A 16,475-nucleotide genomic window follows, 5' to 3' on the forward strand; every position below is an offset into this window, starting at 1 on the left:
GACCGTTTTCATTTCTCACTTGGACCGTTGCAGTAACCTCCTAACTGGTCTGTATGCCTCAGGTCTTATCATCCTTCACTTGATCCACCACACTGCCACAAGAGTGATCTTCCTAAGTTCTAAGACTACTTATGCGCTTTCGCTTTCAAACCCTTCATTACCCACAGTGCCTGATACATAGCACATGCTTGATTCCATCTTCCTTCCTTCTTTCCTCATTATATTTTTGCTTAGGCTGTTTTCTTTCCCTCCAAGGACATTTCCAAAACAGGCAGACAGACATAACCAATAATCTAGTGAATCTCCTGATTAATCTTTAGGATTTAGCTCATAGCTCATTTCTTCTGTGAAGTCTTCCTAATTTCCAAGTCAGAATTAATCACTCCTGCTTCTGGGCTGCTCTGATATTTTAGTATCCTGTTAGCATTACACTTATTATTCTAATGTTTTGTTTCCTCAACTGGATTGTGAGCTCTTTGTGGGTAGGGGTTATGTCTTTTTTACCCTTTTAAGTTCAGCAGCACCTAACAACTAAGCCTGCCAAATTTATTGAGTTTCTAGTATGTGTTGGGAACTAACAATTCTCTGGTAAACACAGTCCCTGTTCTTGTGGAGCTGATGTTCTAGTGAGGGTAAACAGACAACAAACAACTTTTAAAAAATCAGTTGCAGAGCGTTAAAATAGAATGATGTATTAGTGGATGAATGGATAGCTACTTTAGATTGGGAGAATAGGGAATATCTCTCTGAGGGTATGGCATTTAAGATCCAGGAGGATACAAGGATTAGCAGATCAAACATTCCAGTGCAAAACTAAGGAGGAATGAACTCCGTATGTTGGAGGAACAGGAATAAGGCCAATGTGGCTTGAATATGGTGGGTGAGAGGGAGAGTGATGCAAGAAGAGGACAGAGGCCATATGACGTTGAGATTTGAAAGCTAGGGTAGTGTGCTTCCTTTGGAGGCTTTTAAGCAGGGATATGATGTGAGTTGATTTGTAATTTTAAAAAGATACTCTGGTTACTGTGTAGAACTGGATTGTAGAGGGATCAAGAGTGGAGGCAAGGAGACTAGTTACAAGGCTATTGTATTAATTCAGATGAGTTGATGGTGACTTGGATTGGGGAGATGCTAGAAGAGCTGTAGAAAAGTAGTAGATTTGGGATATCTTTTGGAAATGAAGTTGACAGGGCTTGCTCAGGAATTGTCAGCAGCCAGGGGAGTGAGGTAAAGAGAGAAATCATGGCTAACTTCTCCATTATTGGCTGGAGAAGTAGGTAGGTAAATGGTGATTATATTTATTGAGATGGGTAAGACTGTGGCAGAACATATTTATCAAGAATTCTGTTTTGGTCATGTCGAGTTCGAGCTGCTTGTTCGACAGCCAACTGGAGCTGTAAGATAGTTGGGTAGAAAAGCCTGGCATTCCAGAGAGAAGTCTGGGCTGGAATTGTAGACTTGGAGATCATCAATGTGTAGATAGAAGTTGAAATCATGGAATTCAATCAGGAGGTCACCTAGAATGGTTTGTGTCTAGAGAAGAGAGGTCTGACAGAGAAGGAGCAGCCAGTGAGGTAGGAGGAAAACCAGGAAAAATGATGTTATGGAAGCCAAGTAAAGAACATGTAAAGAAGGGAGTGGACCACTGTATTGCATTGCTGTCTCAGATAAGAGCAGAGAAGTACCTGTGGGATTTGGCAACCTAGAGATTATTGGTGATCTTGAGTAGAACTATCATTGGACTGGTGGAGATAGATGTCTGATTGTAGTGGTTGGAGGGAGCAAATGAGATGAAAAGCATTTCATTTTCGTATGATGACAGCGAGGTTTTGGAAGCCTGTTTCTAAAAACTTCCTGTGTCGTTGTTACTAAATTCTTACCTATTTGTATTCCAATGTGGTTATATATTTTTGTTAAAGCATTATAATCTTAATGTTTTTGTACCGTCATTTTAGGTAGATTCCTGTTCTCTCAAAACCTAGCTTAGGGGCTTCCTTGGTGGCGCAGTGGTTAAGAATCCGCCTGCCAATGCAGGGGACACAGGTTTGAGCCCTGGTCCGGGAGGATCCCACATGCCGCGGAGCAACTAGGCCCGTGCACCACAACTGCTGAGCCTGCTCTCTGGAGCCCGCGAGCTACAACTACTGAGCCCACATGCCACAACTACTGAAGCCCGCGCGCCTAGAGCCCATGCACCGCAACAAGAGAGGCCACTGCAATGAGAGGCCCGCGCACTGCAGTGAAGAGTAGCCCCCGCTTGCCACAACTAGAGAAGGCCCGCACACAGCAACAAAGACCCAACACAGCCAAAAATAAATAAAATAAATTTATTTAAAAAAAAAAAACCAAAAAAATCCCCTAGTTTAACTAGGGTTATGAACAATACACATACACTGGTGAGTGAATGAGACTGTATTTAAGGTTCAGGTCCCTGGTCTTGGAAAAGCAGACTGGCTTGACCTTGGCTTTATGATACATCAGTTTTCTCAGCTGTCAAATGAGGATAACAGGACCAGTTTAGCTCAGTGGGTGGTTGTGAGGCATGACTACTAATGAAAATAATTGTAAAACACTTTTGCAAGTTAAAGTGTGATATAAATGCTAAATAGTTCTTTATTGGGATGTTGTGAACATTAGCAATATGCTGTCTCTTAGAGCCCTTAAGTTCCTTTTGAGAAAGGTGATATATATATATATATATATATTTTTTTAAATAAATTTATTTATTTTATTTTTGGCTGCGTTGGGTCTTCATTGCTGTGTGCGGGCTTTCTCAAGTTGCGGCAAGTGGGGGCTACTCTTCGTTGCGGTGCGCGGGCTTCTCATTGTGGGGGCTTCTCTTGTTGCGGAGCACCGGCTCTAGGCACGCGGGCTTCAGTAGTTGTGGAGAGCTGGCTTCAGTAGTTGTGGCTCGTGGGCTCTAGAGCACAGGCTCAGTAGTTGTGGCGCACGGGCTTAGTTGCTCCGCGGCATGTGGGTTCTTCCCGGACCAGGGCTCGAACCCGTGTCCTCTACATTGGCAGGCGGATTCTTTTTTTAAAAAAATTAATTAATTTATTTTTGGCTGTGTTGGGTCTTCGTTTCTGTGCGAGGGCTTTCTCTAGTTGCGGCAAGTGGGGGCCACTCTTCATCGCGGTGTGCGGGCCTCTCTTGTTGCGGAGCACAGGCTCCAGACGCACAGGCTCAGTAGTTGTGGCTCACGGGCCTAGTTGCTCCACGGCATGTAGGATCTTCCCAGACCAGGGCTCGAACCTGTGTGCCCTGCATTGGCAGGCAGATTCTCAACCACTGTGCCACCAGGGAAGTCCCGGTGATATATTTTTATAAATACTATATGCAGAAAAAAATAGCTCAGGATTTGGGAAAAGATTGCTATCCTACTTTCTGGAGTGTAACAATTATAGAACCATAATGAGACAACTTTTTACTAAAGAGAATATTTCCTAAAGGTTTATTATAATATCACTTTAGAGGTTTCTTATCACAAGGGTTTTACCATCTTGGCTTTTTGGTTCAAGTGAGGGTGTGAGTGCCACCCTATGGCAGTTAAAATTCTGACTGTTTAAAGGACTGGTGGTGGTGATTTATTATCTATATTTAAAGTGTCACAGCCAATCAATAGAACCACTCAAAAAAAGCATTGAAAAAGCATTTTATTTTAGGGAACACCATATAGACATTTTAATGCAGGCTTAGGTGATGGTTGCAGTTAGGCTTTAAAGAGAGACACAGTGCCATTTCAGACAGAACTAGCACTCCTTGTTCCACACCTGAGTCTAAATATAGAATTGGTGGCATCATTACCTATAATGTACTTAGAAAATGCCTGAAATTTGAATCTGATGAACTAAATTTTTCTCAGCCTCTAAAGTAGCATTAACAATAGAGGAAAACTGGGATGTGGTTCTTTTGATGTTTAAAACCGATAAGGGAAATGGTTAAGCAATAGTCTGCTGACGTGCTCAGAACTTTACCCTGCTGACAGCTCAGTTGGGATCTTGTGTATTATTTTTTTCAGTGGAGACCTGTGTATTGCTAATTTTAGAACAAAGTGACATGAAGTTCTTAGCTTTACATAGGTTGGAATTGAATCTTTTTTCTGGAATTTCAGTTCCACAATCCATTACCTCTTTGTATCAAGGACAAGTGAAAGGTTTAGGTTTCTTTTCCTCTTTGATGGGAAGGCTGTACTTGTTTTTGCCGCACCCAGGCATTATTCGCTTTATTTTTGCATTTGGTGACTGGAAAGGGGGTCCCTGAATGGTCTGCTTCTACAGCAAAGACAGTGGAGTAAACTTTCTTTCTTGGAGATGCTTTACATTTGTGGTTGTATTTAAGCTTTCTGTTATTTGCTGCCATCATCTGCCTTGCTCATTGTAGACTCAGGGATTGGCTTCAAGTTCATAGGTAAAGGTTCATCTTAAATTCTTATTTTAGTTCCTTTGGGTTTGATTTGCAGTTGACCTGTATCCATTCTACTTAATTGTTTCTTGTTTCTTTTCCAGAGTAGATATTTCACAAAGCTTCTATCATATATTTTTAGGAATGTATTTTTTTTCCAGCTTTATTAAGGTATAATTGATTAATAAAATTGGAAGATACTGAAGTGTACAACATGATGATTTGAGGCACCCTTATCTTTTGTTATTGTTCTTCTTTTCATTCTGGAGGCTTGCAGTTGGCAGTACTATCAAGCCAGAATACCTTTGGGACTGTATGGAGAAGGCACTTTCCACTACTTCCTAACAATATGGAATATACGTAGTACTTGATCTTATGTATTTCTTCTGTGACTACTAACTAGTTCATGCCCTTTGAAAATTTCCCCTTTGGTTGTTTCTTTTTCTTATTGACTTGTAAAAATTCTTCGTATTTTGTGACCAATTTGTTGCAAATATTCTTTAAGGCTATGTATAAATGAGAAAGCAGGCTATTGCATCAAATGCTTATCCAAGATGATATTTGGTTAAAATGTTTGCCTTGGTTATTTGAGCAATGGTAAGCTTCTTTTGTCTCTTTCCTTCCAGAAATGCATAGAAAAGCTCCTTCTGTCTGAAGTAAAGTGTTGGCTCTGTGTTGGTTATAATTTGCTTTTTCTGGCTGGCAGAGCCTTCTTTTTGTTTTCTGTCTTCTGACAGATTATAGGATTGTGGGGAAACAGCGTCCAGGGCTTTTTCAGGAACTGTGCCATTTTATCTACAGGAGAAGCCATTGGCTTTGGCACTAGAAGGGAATTGGCTCTTCATTTAAAGATGCCAAATCATGCTTGATTCACAAGTTTGCTGTCTCATTTTGTGTATGTGTGTGAAACTTTTTCAGGATGTTGGCTTTTACTTTTTCTACCATGTGCTACTCCATCAGTATGAGAAATTAACAACTTGTTCCTTCTCTCCAACTCTCCACCCCCAACACACACAATCCAAACATCCCAAACCATAGCAAAAGATGCAACAGTCATTTTGAGGATTAGGGCAAAATACACCACCCAAATGTTTCCATTGCCCTTTTGGTGACTTTGAGTTTTAATTCTGCTTTATCAGTTAAAGTCTTCATCTTTCCTATGTAGGCTTGAATTATTTAGGTGGGGAAATGATTTTCCAACCAAGATGTCCCTTTACAGAGGCTTTTCAAAGGCATCAGTGGAAACGAATTGTCAGAGTACTCTATTTCCTAACTTGGGAAACTTAATTTGCATAAGAGAGAGCACATTTAGGAAACTTCTACTTATTTATTTATCCTTGACATGCTCTTTTCAGGGGGGTGTAGTGTAATTTATCCTGATCTCAAATGAGAATTTTTATTATCATGTAAGCAGTCTTAACTCCAATTGTATCTGTTACCTTCATGCTTTTTAAACTGCGTACAATTGATTTTGAAACCTAGCCAACTAGATATTTTAGCAAATCTTCCACACACGTTAATGCCTCACTCCTCTACTTTCTATAGGTAACAGTTTAAAGATACCTTCTAAGTGAAGCTATTTCCATTTAGATTAAGGTGGGAAAATTGTAAATAGGAGAATAAGCCAGTTTTGATAAGCTGGTTTGTCTAGTATGAATTTTTATATGGACACATGTTTTTTTCTCCCTCTGCCAAACCGTCCTGCCCCAAACCCACAGTCTTGCAAAAGTTGGGGTTTGGTTCTCATGTGCATTCTTTGTTGTAGTTTGCCTTTTTTTTTCAAACTGGTGTCTCCCTTCACTAGACAAAGCACCTTAAAGACAGAGTTTGTAGCTTATTTGTCTTTTTGTCTCTGGGGTCTAATGAAGCTCCTGGTATGTAGGAATGCAGTAAATACGTGGTGATGTGAGTGAATGAATGAATGAATTGAATTCCCAAAGATACAGTGAATGGATTTTATACTTCCCTCTAGTGTCTGAAAGAGAAAGTGCAGGCAGTTAAAAAAAAGGTTAAAAGAATACCTTGCTACATTGAAATAATAGTCAAGGCATTGCCTTTTTTCTTTTTTCCCCCCAAGTTTTCACACTTGTTTTTTCAGACCTGTTGTTCTCTTTAAGTCTAGTGAATAAAAAATTTCCTCGTCAAAGTCTGTGTTCTGTCTCTTGGGTGTTTGAATTTTGTAAAATGTCACTAGTGGGTCTTTATGGGGAAAATCCCTTTTTATTTTATTTAATTTTATTTATTTATTTACTTATTTTTTAACACTAAAGTTTTATTTTTTTTCTTTGCCGTTATGCTTTATTACAGGATATTGTATATAGTTCCGTGTGCTATACAGTAGGACCTTGTGGTTTATCCAATCTATATATAATAGTTTGCATCTGCTAATCCCAAACTCCCAATCCCTCCCTCCCCCATACCCTCCCCCTTGGTAACCACAAGTCTGTTCTCTATGTCTGTGAGTCTGTTTCTGTTTTGTAAATAAGTTCATTTGTGCATATTTTAGATTCCACATATAAGTCACATCATGTGGTATTTGTCGCTTTTATTTTTTTTATTTTTATTGGAGTACAGTTGCTTTACAATGTTGTGTTAGTTTCTACTGTACAAAGTGAATCAGCTATATGTATATATACATCTCTTTTTTGGATTTCCTTCCCGTTTAGGTCACCACAGAGCATTGAGTAGAGTTCCCTGTGCTATAAAGTAGGTTCTCGTTAGTTATCTGTTTTATACATAGTATCAGTATATGTCAATCCCAGTCTCTGAATTCATCCTCCCACTGCTTCTGATTTACTTCACTTAGTATGATAATCTCTAGGTCCATCTGCATTGCTGCAAATGGCATTATTTCATTTTTTTCTGGCTGAGTAGCATTCCATTGTTTATGTATACCACATCTTCTTTATCCATTTATCTGTTGATGGACATTTAGGTTGCTTCCATGTCTTGGCTATTGTACATAGTGCTGCTATGAACATGGGGGGTGGGGTGCATGTATCTTTTCAAATTATAGTTTTGTCTGGATATGTGTGCAGGAGTGGGATTTCTGGATCATATGGCAACTCTATTTTTAGTTTTTTGAGGAACCTCCATACTGTTTTCCATAGTGGCTGCACCAATTTACATTCCCACCAACAGTGTAGGAGGGTTCCCTTTTCTCCACACCCTCTCCAGCATTTGTTATTTGTAGACTTTTTAATGATGGCCATTCTGACTGGTGTGAGGTGGTACCTCGTAGTTTTGATTTGGAAAATGCCTTTTTAATAGTGTTTAGCCTAGGTTCAGAATAGATCATTGTTATTGTTTTATTTTTGTTATCTGGTTCTGCTGAAAGCTGTATATTTATTTTGATTTGAATAAATTAAGCATCAAAGGCACCTTTTTTGGGTTTTTTTGCTTGTTAAAAATGTCATTTGGGAAATTTGCAAAATAGAGTACTCAAGAAATATTGTAGTGCAAACAATGATCAGACTAGATGAATGTTACCTAAACTAGTTTTCAATCCAACCCATTGATCTTTTTCTTCTGTTTCTGAGAGACGGTATGTTTGTTTTGTGTTTTAATATCTTTTGCTGATTATGAATGTAAGTCATGTTCAACACAGAAAGTTTAAAAATTACAAAAATAATAATTTGTAATTCTACTACTCAGCTAATCTATTATAAATTTATTTATTTATTTATTTATTTTTGGCTGTGTTGGGTGTTCGTTTCTGTGCAAGGGCTTTCTCTAGTTGCGGCGAGCGGGGGCCACTCTTCATCGCGGTGCGCAGGCCTCTCACTATCGCGGTCTCTCTTGTTGCGGAGCACAGGCTCCAGACGCGCAGGCTCAGTAGTTGTGGCTCACGGGCCCAGTTGCTCCGCAGCACGTGGGATCTTCCCAGACCAGGGCTCGAACCCGTGTCCCCTGCATTGGCAGGCGGATTCTCAACCACTGCACCACCAGGGAAGCCCAGCTAATCTATTAAAATTACAAAATTAATGCATGTTTTTTATCTTTTAAAAGGTTGAGTAAAACAAATATAAAAAATTTTTCTCCTTCATTCCTCCGTACCCCTCTTTTCCTCCTCTCAGTGGTTACTACTGTTGACAGATTGGTGTATATACTTACAGATATTTTCTTGGACCTAGAGAAATATATATAATATTCATATGTGCTTAAAAAATAGATGTGTTTATCTTATAATACAATCTGAAACTTGATGTTTTAAAACTTTTTATTGAGATAAAATATATGTATAGGAAAGTGCACGTTAAGTGTACAGCTCAGTGAATTTTCACAAATTGAACATACTTATGTAACTAGTTCTCAGATCAAGAAACATTACCAGCCCTCTTGAATCCCCTCCTAGCAATTTGTCCATGATATTGTTGAAGCACAGAGTGGATAAGTCCTTGGTCAGTACTGGCAGAGTTGGAATTTGGTTATTTGTTCTGTCTTGAAAATGAATGAAGTTATTAATGATTTCAACTTTGGTGGCTGTTATGAGAACTTGGATCATTTAGTGATTTGGACCATTCTTTTGCTGTAGTGTTTACTGGTCTAAATATTTATAGAGGACTTTACTATGTATGACTTACTGTGCAAAATTGGGAAAGGAGAAGATACAAAGACAAGTGTAATATAAGCTTTGACTTACAGTCTAAATTAGGAAGACAAATCACATATTAGACAACAGAACAGTTAAGTACTAAACTGTGTAGTAGTGATTCAGAAAAGGAATCATTGCTGACAGTATTAAAGAAGGTTCCACAAGGGAGGTGGAATTTGAGCTGAGCCTTGAAGAATGGGTAGGATTTAAATGGAATGGTTATAACAGTACAAGTCATGGCAAGAAAGTAGAAATGGAAGATACACAGACAGTGAGCAAGCAGATCGGTCTGTCTGCTATGGGGGTAAACTGCTGAGGAAAGGTGAAGCGTAAGTTTGATAACATAGGATAGTACCAGATTGTGGAACATACAATAGCCATAGAGTGGAAGCTTGATTGGATGGCACAGGCACCAGAGAGCCACAGTAGAGCTTAATGGATAGGAGTATTAGACTTGGAGCCAGGAATACTCAACTTCTAAAATTGACTTTTCCATTTACCACCTTTGTGACCTAGAGCAGATTGTTCAGCCTCTCTGGACCTCAGTTTCTTTGTCTGTACAAATGGGGGAAATACCTATTTCATGGGTTTATCATGATAAAATCATAATTATTTATTATGTATATTTTTTAAACTGAAGTATAGTTGACTTACAATATTTTTCAGGTGTACAGCAAAGTGATTCATTTATATGTATTTTTTTCAGATTCTTTTCCATTATAACTTATTACAATATATTGAATACAGTTCTCTGTGATATACAGTAAGTCCTTGTTATTTATCTATTTTATGTGTGTGTGTATATATATATATATATATATATTTTTTTTTTTCCCCCTTGACACAGGGCCTCGCACCTAGTAAATGTGCAATAAATTGAACTGTTTCTGTAGTTCTTAAGGGGAAGAGCAAATGGATGTGAAAGCAGTACTATGTGGAATGAGGGAGGCTAGAAAGAAGTTATAGTTTCCCCCACAGACGTAGTAAGGGTCTCTGTTAGGGTAGTGGTAATAAGATAGAGTACATTTGAGGGGCATGAAAAGAAATTGGACTTGAGTTCCTCTTTAGGAGGAAGTGTTTTGGGCTTCCCCTGTGATCTTGTGTTAAACAGTTGTAATCCCTCTCTGTTTTCTTGGACTGTGTAGATGAAGATAAATTTGATTTTTTAATTTTAGTTAAGGTATTCAAAATACCCTGAGTTCCTCATTTATATTTTAGAAGAGGATATTAGAAGTTTTGTCTGAATTATCTAATTGTCAAGAACATTTGTGATAATGGTGAGACTGGCATGTTTATTTGTTTGTTTTTGATGTCTTGGCAAATTAATGGGCTTATGAGTGATCTTGGAAGGATTTTTTTTTTTGGCCGCGCAGTGCGGCTTGTGGGATTTTAGTTCTCTGACCAGGGATTGAACCCAGGCCCTTGGCAATGAGAGAGCGTGGAGTCCTAACCACTGGACCGCCAGGGAATTCCCTAAATTTTAGTTTCTATTTAATCCTTAAAGAGAGAAAAATTGCCTTTTTCAAGAAGGGTAGAATTTGAAGGAAAGTACCGACACAGCTGTTTACCTTAGTCATCAAGAGTAGCTTTTAGGTCAGCTACTTAAAATAGTAGTTTCTTGAAGTATTGTTTAGTTATTTTAATATGGAAAATGCCAGAGAATTGCTAAATGATATGGAGAGTTGTAACTGCTTTTGTGCTTTTGAGGATTTTTGTTTAGGTCAGATGTATTTGGGAAGGGAATGGACTCGTTAGCTAATTTGGGAGACTTTTGTGGGCAGTATTTAAAATAAAATTTTCACGTTTGGTTCTTTTTATCTGGAACCTAGTCTATGAGACAGCAATGAAGTTCCTCCATAAATCTATTTAAGCCCAAGCCTTTTAATTTGGGTTAGAAAAAAGAGCTGGCTTTTAAATGGGCATGTCACACAATTCCTTTTCCATCTTCCCGGAACACTGAGGTTATATATATATATGAAATACTTTGGGCTCCACATAAGAAAAGGCTACTTAATTTTAAAGTGTTTTGTTGTTGTTTTTTAAAAATTGTAGTAGCACTTGGGAACTAAGCTGGATTGTAGTGTGAGGTAGACACTTAACATTAGTTGCAAGAATTTTGTGGACAAAAATGACAGTGTAGGTAATAACTTGCCTTCCCCATCCCCACTTTGTTTTTCTTAAATGAACCCCTACTACTGCTTCACCACTATACCTAAGAAAATATTCTACAGTCTTTAGCATATTCCATCCCAGCAGTGTTAGGCCCTTAACATTGACGTTAGTGATTGAAGTGTTGATGCAACCTGCCAGTTATGCGGAGGTCTGGCAGTTCCTGAGAGTTTTTTCTAATATTAGGTGTATGGCTTGAACAAGACTTAGATGTTTGTTTCCTAATTGTACTGAAACCTGCTAAGGGAGTGGTTAGCTTGGGTTTAATTGGATGTAGATAGCTTGTATCTGAGCTGGGTTGGATCCAACTGTGTGTGTGTCTTTGGTGTTTTGTTTGTTGCAGATGATTTGATGTATTCCTTCTCCCAGCGCACCAACTTCCAGATGAATCCCTTACCAATATGCGCCCCCCTCCCCCCTTAATTTCTGCGTCACGGGAAGCAGGAGTTTCAGACAGGGTGGATTGATGTGTGCAGCTGATCTAATATGCAAACCTAAATCTATGCACGGTTATGAGGGAGTGCAGTTGATTAGTCTGAGAAAAGAAGGGCGAGGCAGAGAGGCCTGGGGAGCATCTTTCTACTCTCAGGTGTCTCCGGATGGCTATTGCTGTGGAAGTCTGATGCACTCTGGGAGGTACTGCCTGGATGGGGGTCACTCCTAGTACCCAGGTAGGGCGTGGGCGGGGGAGCAGGAGAAGGGGCGCCGCATCACCTGGCGCTGCCGGGCTGCCGGCTTCGGGGTGGGGGCCTGGAGAGATGGGGGCAGCTCTAACAAAGAGGAGCCGTGCCAGGGCCGGGGCCGCGGGTAGCTGGCCTATCCCGGGCGGCTGACCTCCCAGTGGGCCTCCCCAGTTGGCTGTTTGGTGAGTCGCTCGGCTGGCTCCCTGGCTCGCCATTGGCTGTGCGGACTGGAGGGGGCTCGAGAAGGGCCGGGATGGAGTTGAGGGGGCGGGGCTGGCTTCCGGCGTTGAAGGGGGAGCGAGCGGCAGCCGGCTGGGGGAGGGGGTGTCGGCGCGCCGTGGAGTGCTGCGCTCAGAGAGCCTGGCACCCGGAGCAGCCGCCTCCCCCTCCCCCTGCCAAGACAGCTAGAAACCCCTTCTCTTCCATCCTCCCGGGGCTCGGGCGAGGAGGGCTGAGCTGCCCCAGGCAGGCGGGGCGGAGCCCGGAGCCCCACCGAGCGCTGCGGAGCGAACCTCACCTCCCTCCCTTCCAGGGCTCAAGGTGTGTGTGCTTTTTCTAACCAACCCCGACTTCAGCCGACTTAACCTTGTGAGAAAAGGGGAAATGGAATGGGAAGTAAGAGCTCCCCATCTAATCAGTTTATTTTGATTTTCTAATTCTACCCTTCATTCTTCTTTCCCTCCCTTCATCTCACCCGTGCAGCAGGGTAAGGAGATTCAGGACTCTCATCTCTTTTTACTGATGTGTCAATGTCGGTCGCGTAGTAAAATGAACAGAGGAAAAAAGAGGAGCCCTTTCTTGTGTGGCATCTGATGCAGTAAACCAAAAAAAAAAAAAAAAGCAGGTTAGGATAGGAGTGGGTTTTTGGAACTGTTCTGCATCGTGTCCATTAAGGCTGTCTTCACCATTTTCCTACTTGGGACTGCCTTAATCAGCAAAAACAGTCTGAAAAGGAAGGAGGTGCTAGTGGAAAGAGGGATCAGCCCCCGTCAGATGGTGGTTAAAGGAAATCCTGATAGTTGTTAGCGATTAACTCTGCTAAAGTCTCTCCCCGAGTACAGTGTTACCGGCTTTGTGTAGCACTCAGCCCTGTTGGAGAAACCTAGCTAGAGCAAGCAAACTTACCTTGCCGTTACTGAAACTTAAAAGTCTTATCTTTTTCTCCATCTGTATATTTCTCATTCATAGGCTCTCAGAGGGATTAGTTTCTGTCATCAAAAACCAAACTTTAAACAAATCCAGATGAATTTTGTTTAATTCATTTATTTTTTAAAGTGCCCCCCCCATGAATTCGTGTGGCTGTATCATTACAATTTATATGTATATCTTGAGTTCCTTTGCTTCTACAATGTATGTATCCCTTCTTTCTGAAGGACAGAGCTCATCTTCAGCCAAAATCAGGAACCTCTTTATAGGTTTTTAATTGAGAGGAAAGTTATCAATTGACGATAGAGAACCCAAAATTTATGATAGAAACAAAGGGAGGGTGTGTGTGTGTGTGTGTGTGTGTTGAGTGGCAGTGTTCATGGTAAACTTGTTTGGACCAGATTTATCTTAATGTTGATTAGCAAAGAGCTAGAATGCCAAAAGTGAGGAATATCAATTTTTTTGGCAGCACTTTGGTAAGTATTAATTGAAATGATTGAGAGTTGAGTCTTGTAATCCAGGTTCAGTTTCCAGAAATTGTTCTAACTGGAGTTCAGTTTTGAAGATAGAATTGATATGCTGGAGCTGTTTTACCATTTAAGCTAGATTAATATTTTTTCTTTGCATTGATTTATTTTATCTCTAATCAATAAGGAGCAGTTTGGGGTAAAAGCAAGTATTATAAAGACTAGGGATGATGGGGTAGGGAACCATCTCAGTTGTGGAAACTTACTAGGGATCAGGAACTTAGTATACTTTTTTTTTTTAATCGCAAGTAGCCTTAACATAGAGTTGTGCAAAAAAAAGTAGATTCACAGTAAACCTTTGTTAGATTTTGGGTTTTTAGTTTATTACCCATTTATCCCTTAAGACTCCATGAATCATGTTTAAATTGAAAGGCAAAGAGAATCCCCCAGATGTTGTCTTACCCAACTTGTTATTGAGAATGAACTGTTAAAAATCACTTTGAAGCTTTGACGGCTAGCTAGTGTATAAAACGAAGTGTACTTTGATGTCTATAGTAAGCTGAGGGAGTGACAAAATCCACTTGGAGGCCATGTTAAAGCATATACCACTTCAACTTGCTTCTACCAAAAAACAGGTTGTCCTCCTATTTGATATCTAGGTGTTTTTTTCTTTGTCTACTCATGAGTGAGCAGTTAATACAGCTTTATAAAGTTACATTACACTTTGCTCACTTAATGTTTTTATATTTCTATTTTCTTGACAGATTTGTGTAATCTATATTTTGCACGGTGCAGTGATTTCCCCAAAGAATTTTTCCCAGGAGACAAAAGGCTATGTATAGGACTAATCATAGGTGTGTATCTATACTGATCTCCAATTATCATTTAAGGGGGATGGAAATTCAGATTTGGTCCTCTACAAGGAAACAATTATATGAAGCCATGACTTTCCATAATCTCTTAGGTTGAGGGGACATGGTGCAGCTGAGGTTCAGTCCACTGATTTTCCTTTAGCAATCTGTTTTTATCCATCCTGCTTATTTCTGTGAGTCACAGCTTAGAATGTGTTAAGAAAAAGGGCCCTATGTTCTCTCTAAAGGGAGACTCAAGCCCAATCCCCCATTCGCATCAGAAGTATAAAATGGTCCCCTTGAGAAGGTGAAGGAAAAGATTGGACCCTTGGCGTTGTTTGATTCTCATGATAATCAGCTTGAGTGTTGTCAGGTTTGGAATTGGGAAAAGCTTGCTCAAGGTGAGAAAATATTAGAGGCAGAAAGACCTGGGAGACAATGAATGCATTCATATGGAGATGCGGCTGGTGGTAGTTTTTAGCTATTCAGCTCTGTCAGTCGGGTGTCTGAGACAGTATTTTGTGTGTTTAAGCACAACCCCCTCCTCCAAAGGTTGACTCTTGGAAGCTGAATCTTTTGAGGAAGTTGTTTGCTGTCTGAATCCAGAGGGTAGAGGACTTGATGGAGTCTGTTATCTGTTTATGGCTTAGATAAGGACATGGAATTGATTGCTGGTGAGTTACTGAACTCTTCCTAATGAATGGTTGCTAGGCAAAGTGCATCTCAATCAGTTTAATCCTCAATAGTTTACAGGTCTGCTCTTGGTGAGGGCCAGAGCTGTCTTTCTAATGATACTGCCCTTTAAGAATCCTGTTGGATGTGCATATATGTTGCTCAGTGGTTCAAAAAGAAAAAAAAAAGAAGACTAGAATAACTTGTGTGTTTCATTTCATCCATCTAAAATAACTTAGCTTTTGGTAACCTGGGTCAGCATTATCATTAACTTCTCTCCTGGATCAAGTGGTGGGATGAAGTTGCTCTCCAGTGTTAAGATACCACTATTCGATTATCTTTGAGTTTGTAACTAGTAAGGCAGTGAACTAATACATTCATTTTGGAAACAGGCCAGTGATAACACTGCACTTGGGCCTGGATGGATGGAAAAATAGGACAGAGTAAACAATTGAGGGCATAAATAATGAATCTTCCAACTGAGCCCTGGGAGAATGAAGGAGATTATCCTCAGAGCTGTTCAATCTGGCAGTGAAAGGGGAAGAGTCCACTGAATTAATTACCCTGACTTGTTTGATACTGCACTTATTATGGGATTGTTAGAGCCATTCAAAATAGAGTTGCCTTTTAGATATAAACTTTTAATCCATCTTTTTTTTTTTTTTTTTTTTTTAAGCCAAACACCCAAATAGCTCATCTGTTTCTTAGAATCCAGGCCTTTCCTCCCTCCCCCAACTTTGTTTTCTGTATTAGCATTTTATGAATACTGGACAGTCCTTTTGTTTGGCCACGTCTTAGAATTTTGCTTAATTAGAGATTTCATCATCTGTAAATATATATAGTAATAGAAGAGAGGACCTGAGCCTGGTTTAAAGGAATTATTTGGTACCTTGAGTACATATTATATTGTACCTTGAAATTAAATGTCGGGTTGTAGGGTATAATATATAACAACTCACAAAAGGTTAAGACAAGAATTCCTTCAGCCCAAGAATCATTTCCAGTATTAACATAAATATTTTTACTTTTCTTCCAATGAATTAAATAAGCACTCTCTTAGTGGTCTCAGCATTTCTCTGAGGTAGGGAAAACTAATGCCTCAAGAATGTCTAAATAACTTAGAAAGTGATTTGGTAGTGAAGCCAGACCCAGAGCCAAGGTCTCTGAATTTCTAATATGTTTAATTCTTTTCTCCAAGAACTCCTTTCAGGGTCCCTATTTGAAATGATTGAAATTTTCGTATCTGTACCCTGAGAAGGTGTTTTTATTTCTCTAGTTGTGAAGAGAATCCAAAGACCAAGATGCCATGATCAGTCAAGAGAAGGAGAAAGGTTCAAGATGAGGTGTTGGAGGAATAAAAGAGATGTAAAGGAAAGGCCAAATTGAAGTTTTATTGAATTTGGTGCCGATGGATCCGGGGCGGGGTGGGGGGTGGGGGCGCGGGTGGCTGATTAGATCAAATTTAGTCATAGCCTGAGTTTGTTGCATTTAA

At 39.9% G+C, this 16,475-nt stretch overlaps 1 protein-coding gene across 2 annotated transcripts in view; it reads left to right on the top strand.

The window, feature by feature from the left end:
- FAM222B (family with sequence similarity 222 member B) overlaps positions 1-16,475 on the top strand; it is a 63,088-nt gene that overhangs the window by 13,809 nt on the left and 32,804 nt on the right. Inside the window, exon 1 of one of the 2 annotated variants that reach the window (XM_061175043.1) lies at positions 12,249-12,387. The exons of the other annotated variant lie outside the window; for it this stretch is intronic. The gene's annotated coding sequence lies outside the window, so the exon portion shown is untranslated. Of the gene's footprint in view, positions 1-12,248; positions 12,388-16,475 lie in introns of those variants that run through there. 2 annotated transcript variants of the gene reach the window in all.

This window comes from Eubalaena glacialis, chromosome 19, assembly GCF_028564815.1.
Source record: "Eubalaena glacialis isolate mEubGla1 chromosome 19, mEubGla1.1.hap2.+ XY, whole genome shotgun sequence".
Taxonomy (NCBI): Eukaryota; Metazoa; Chordata; class Mammalia; order Artiodactyla; family Balaenidae; genus Eubalaena; species Eubalaena glacialis.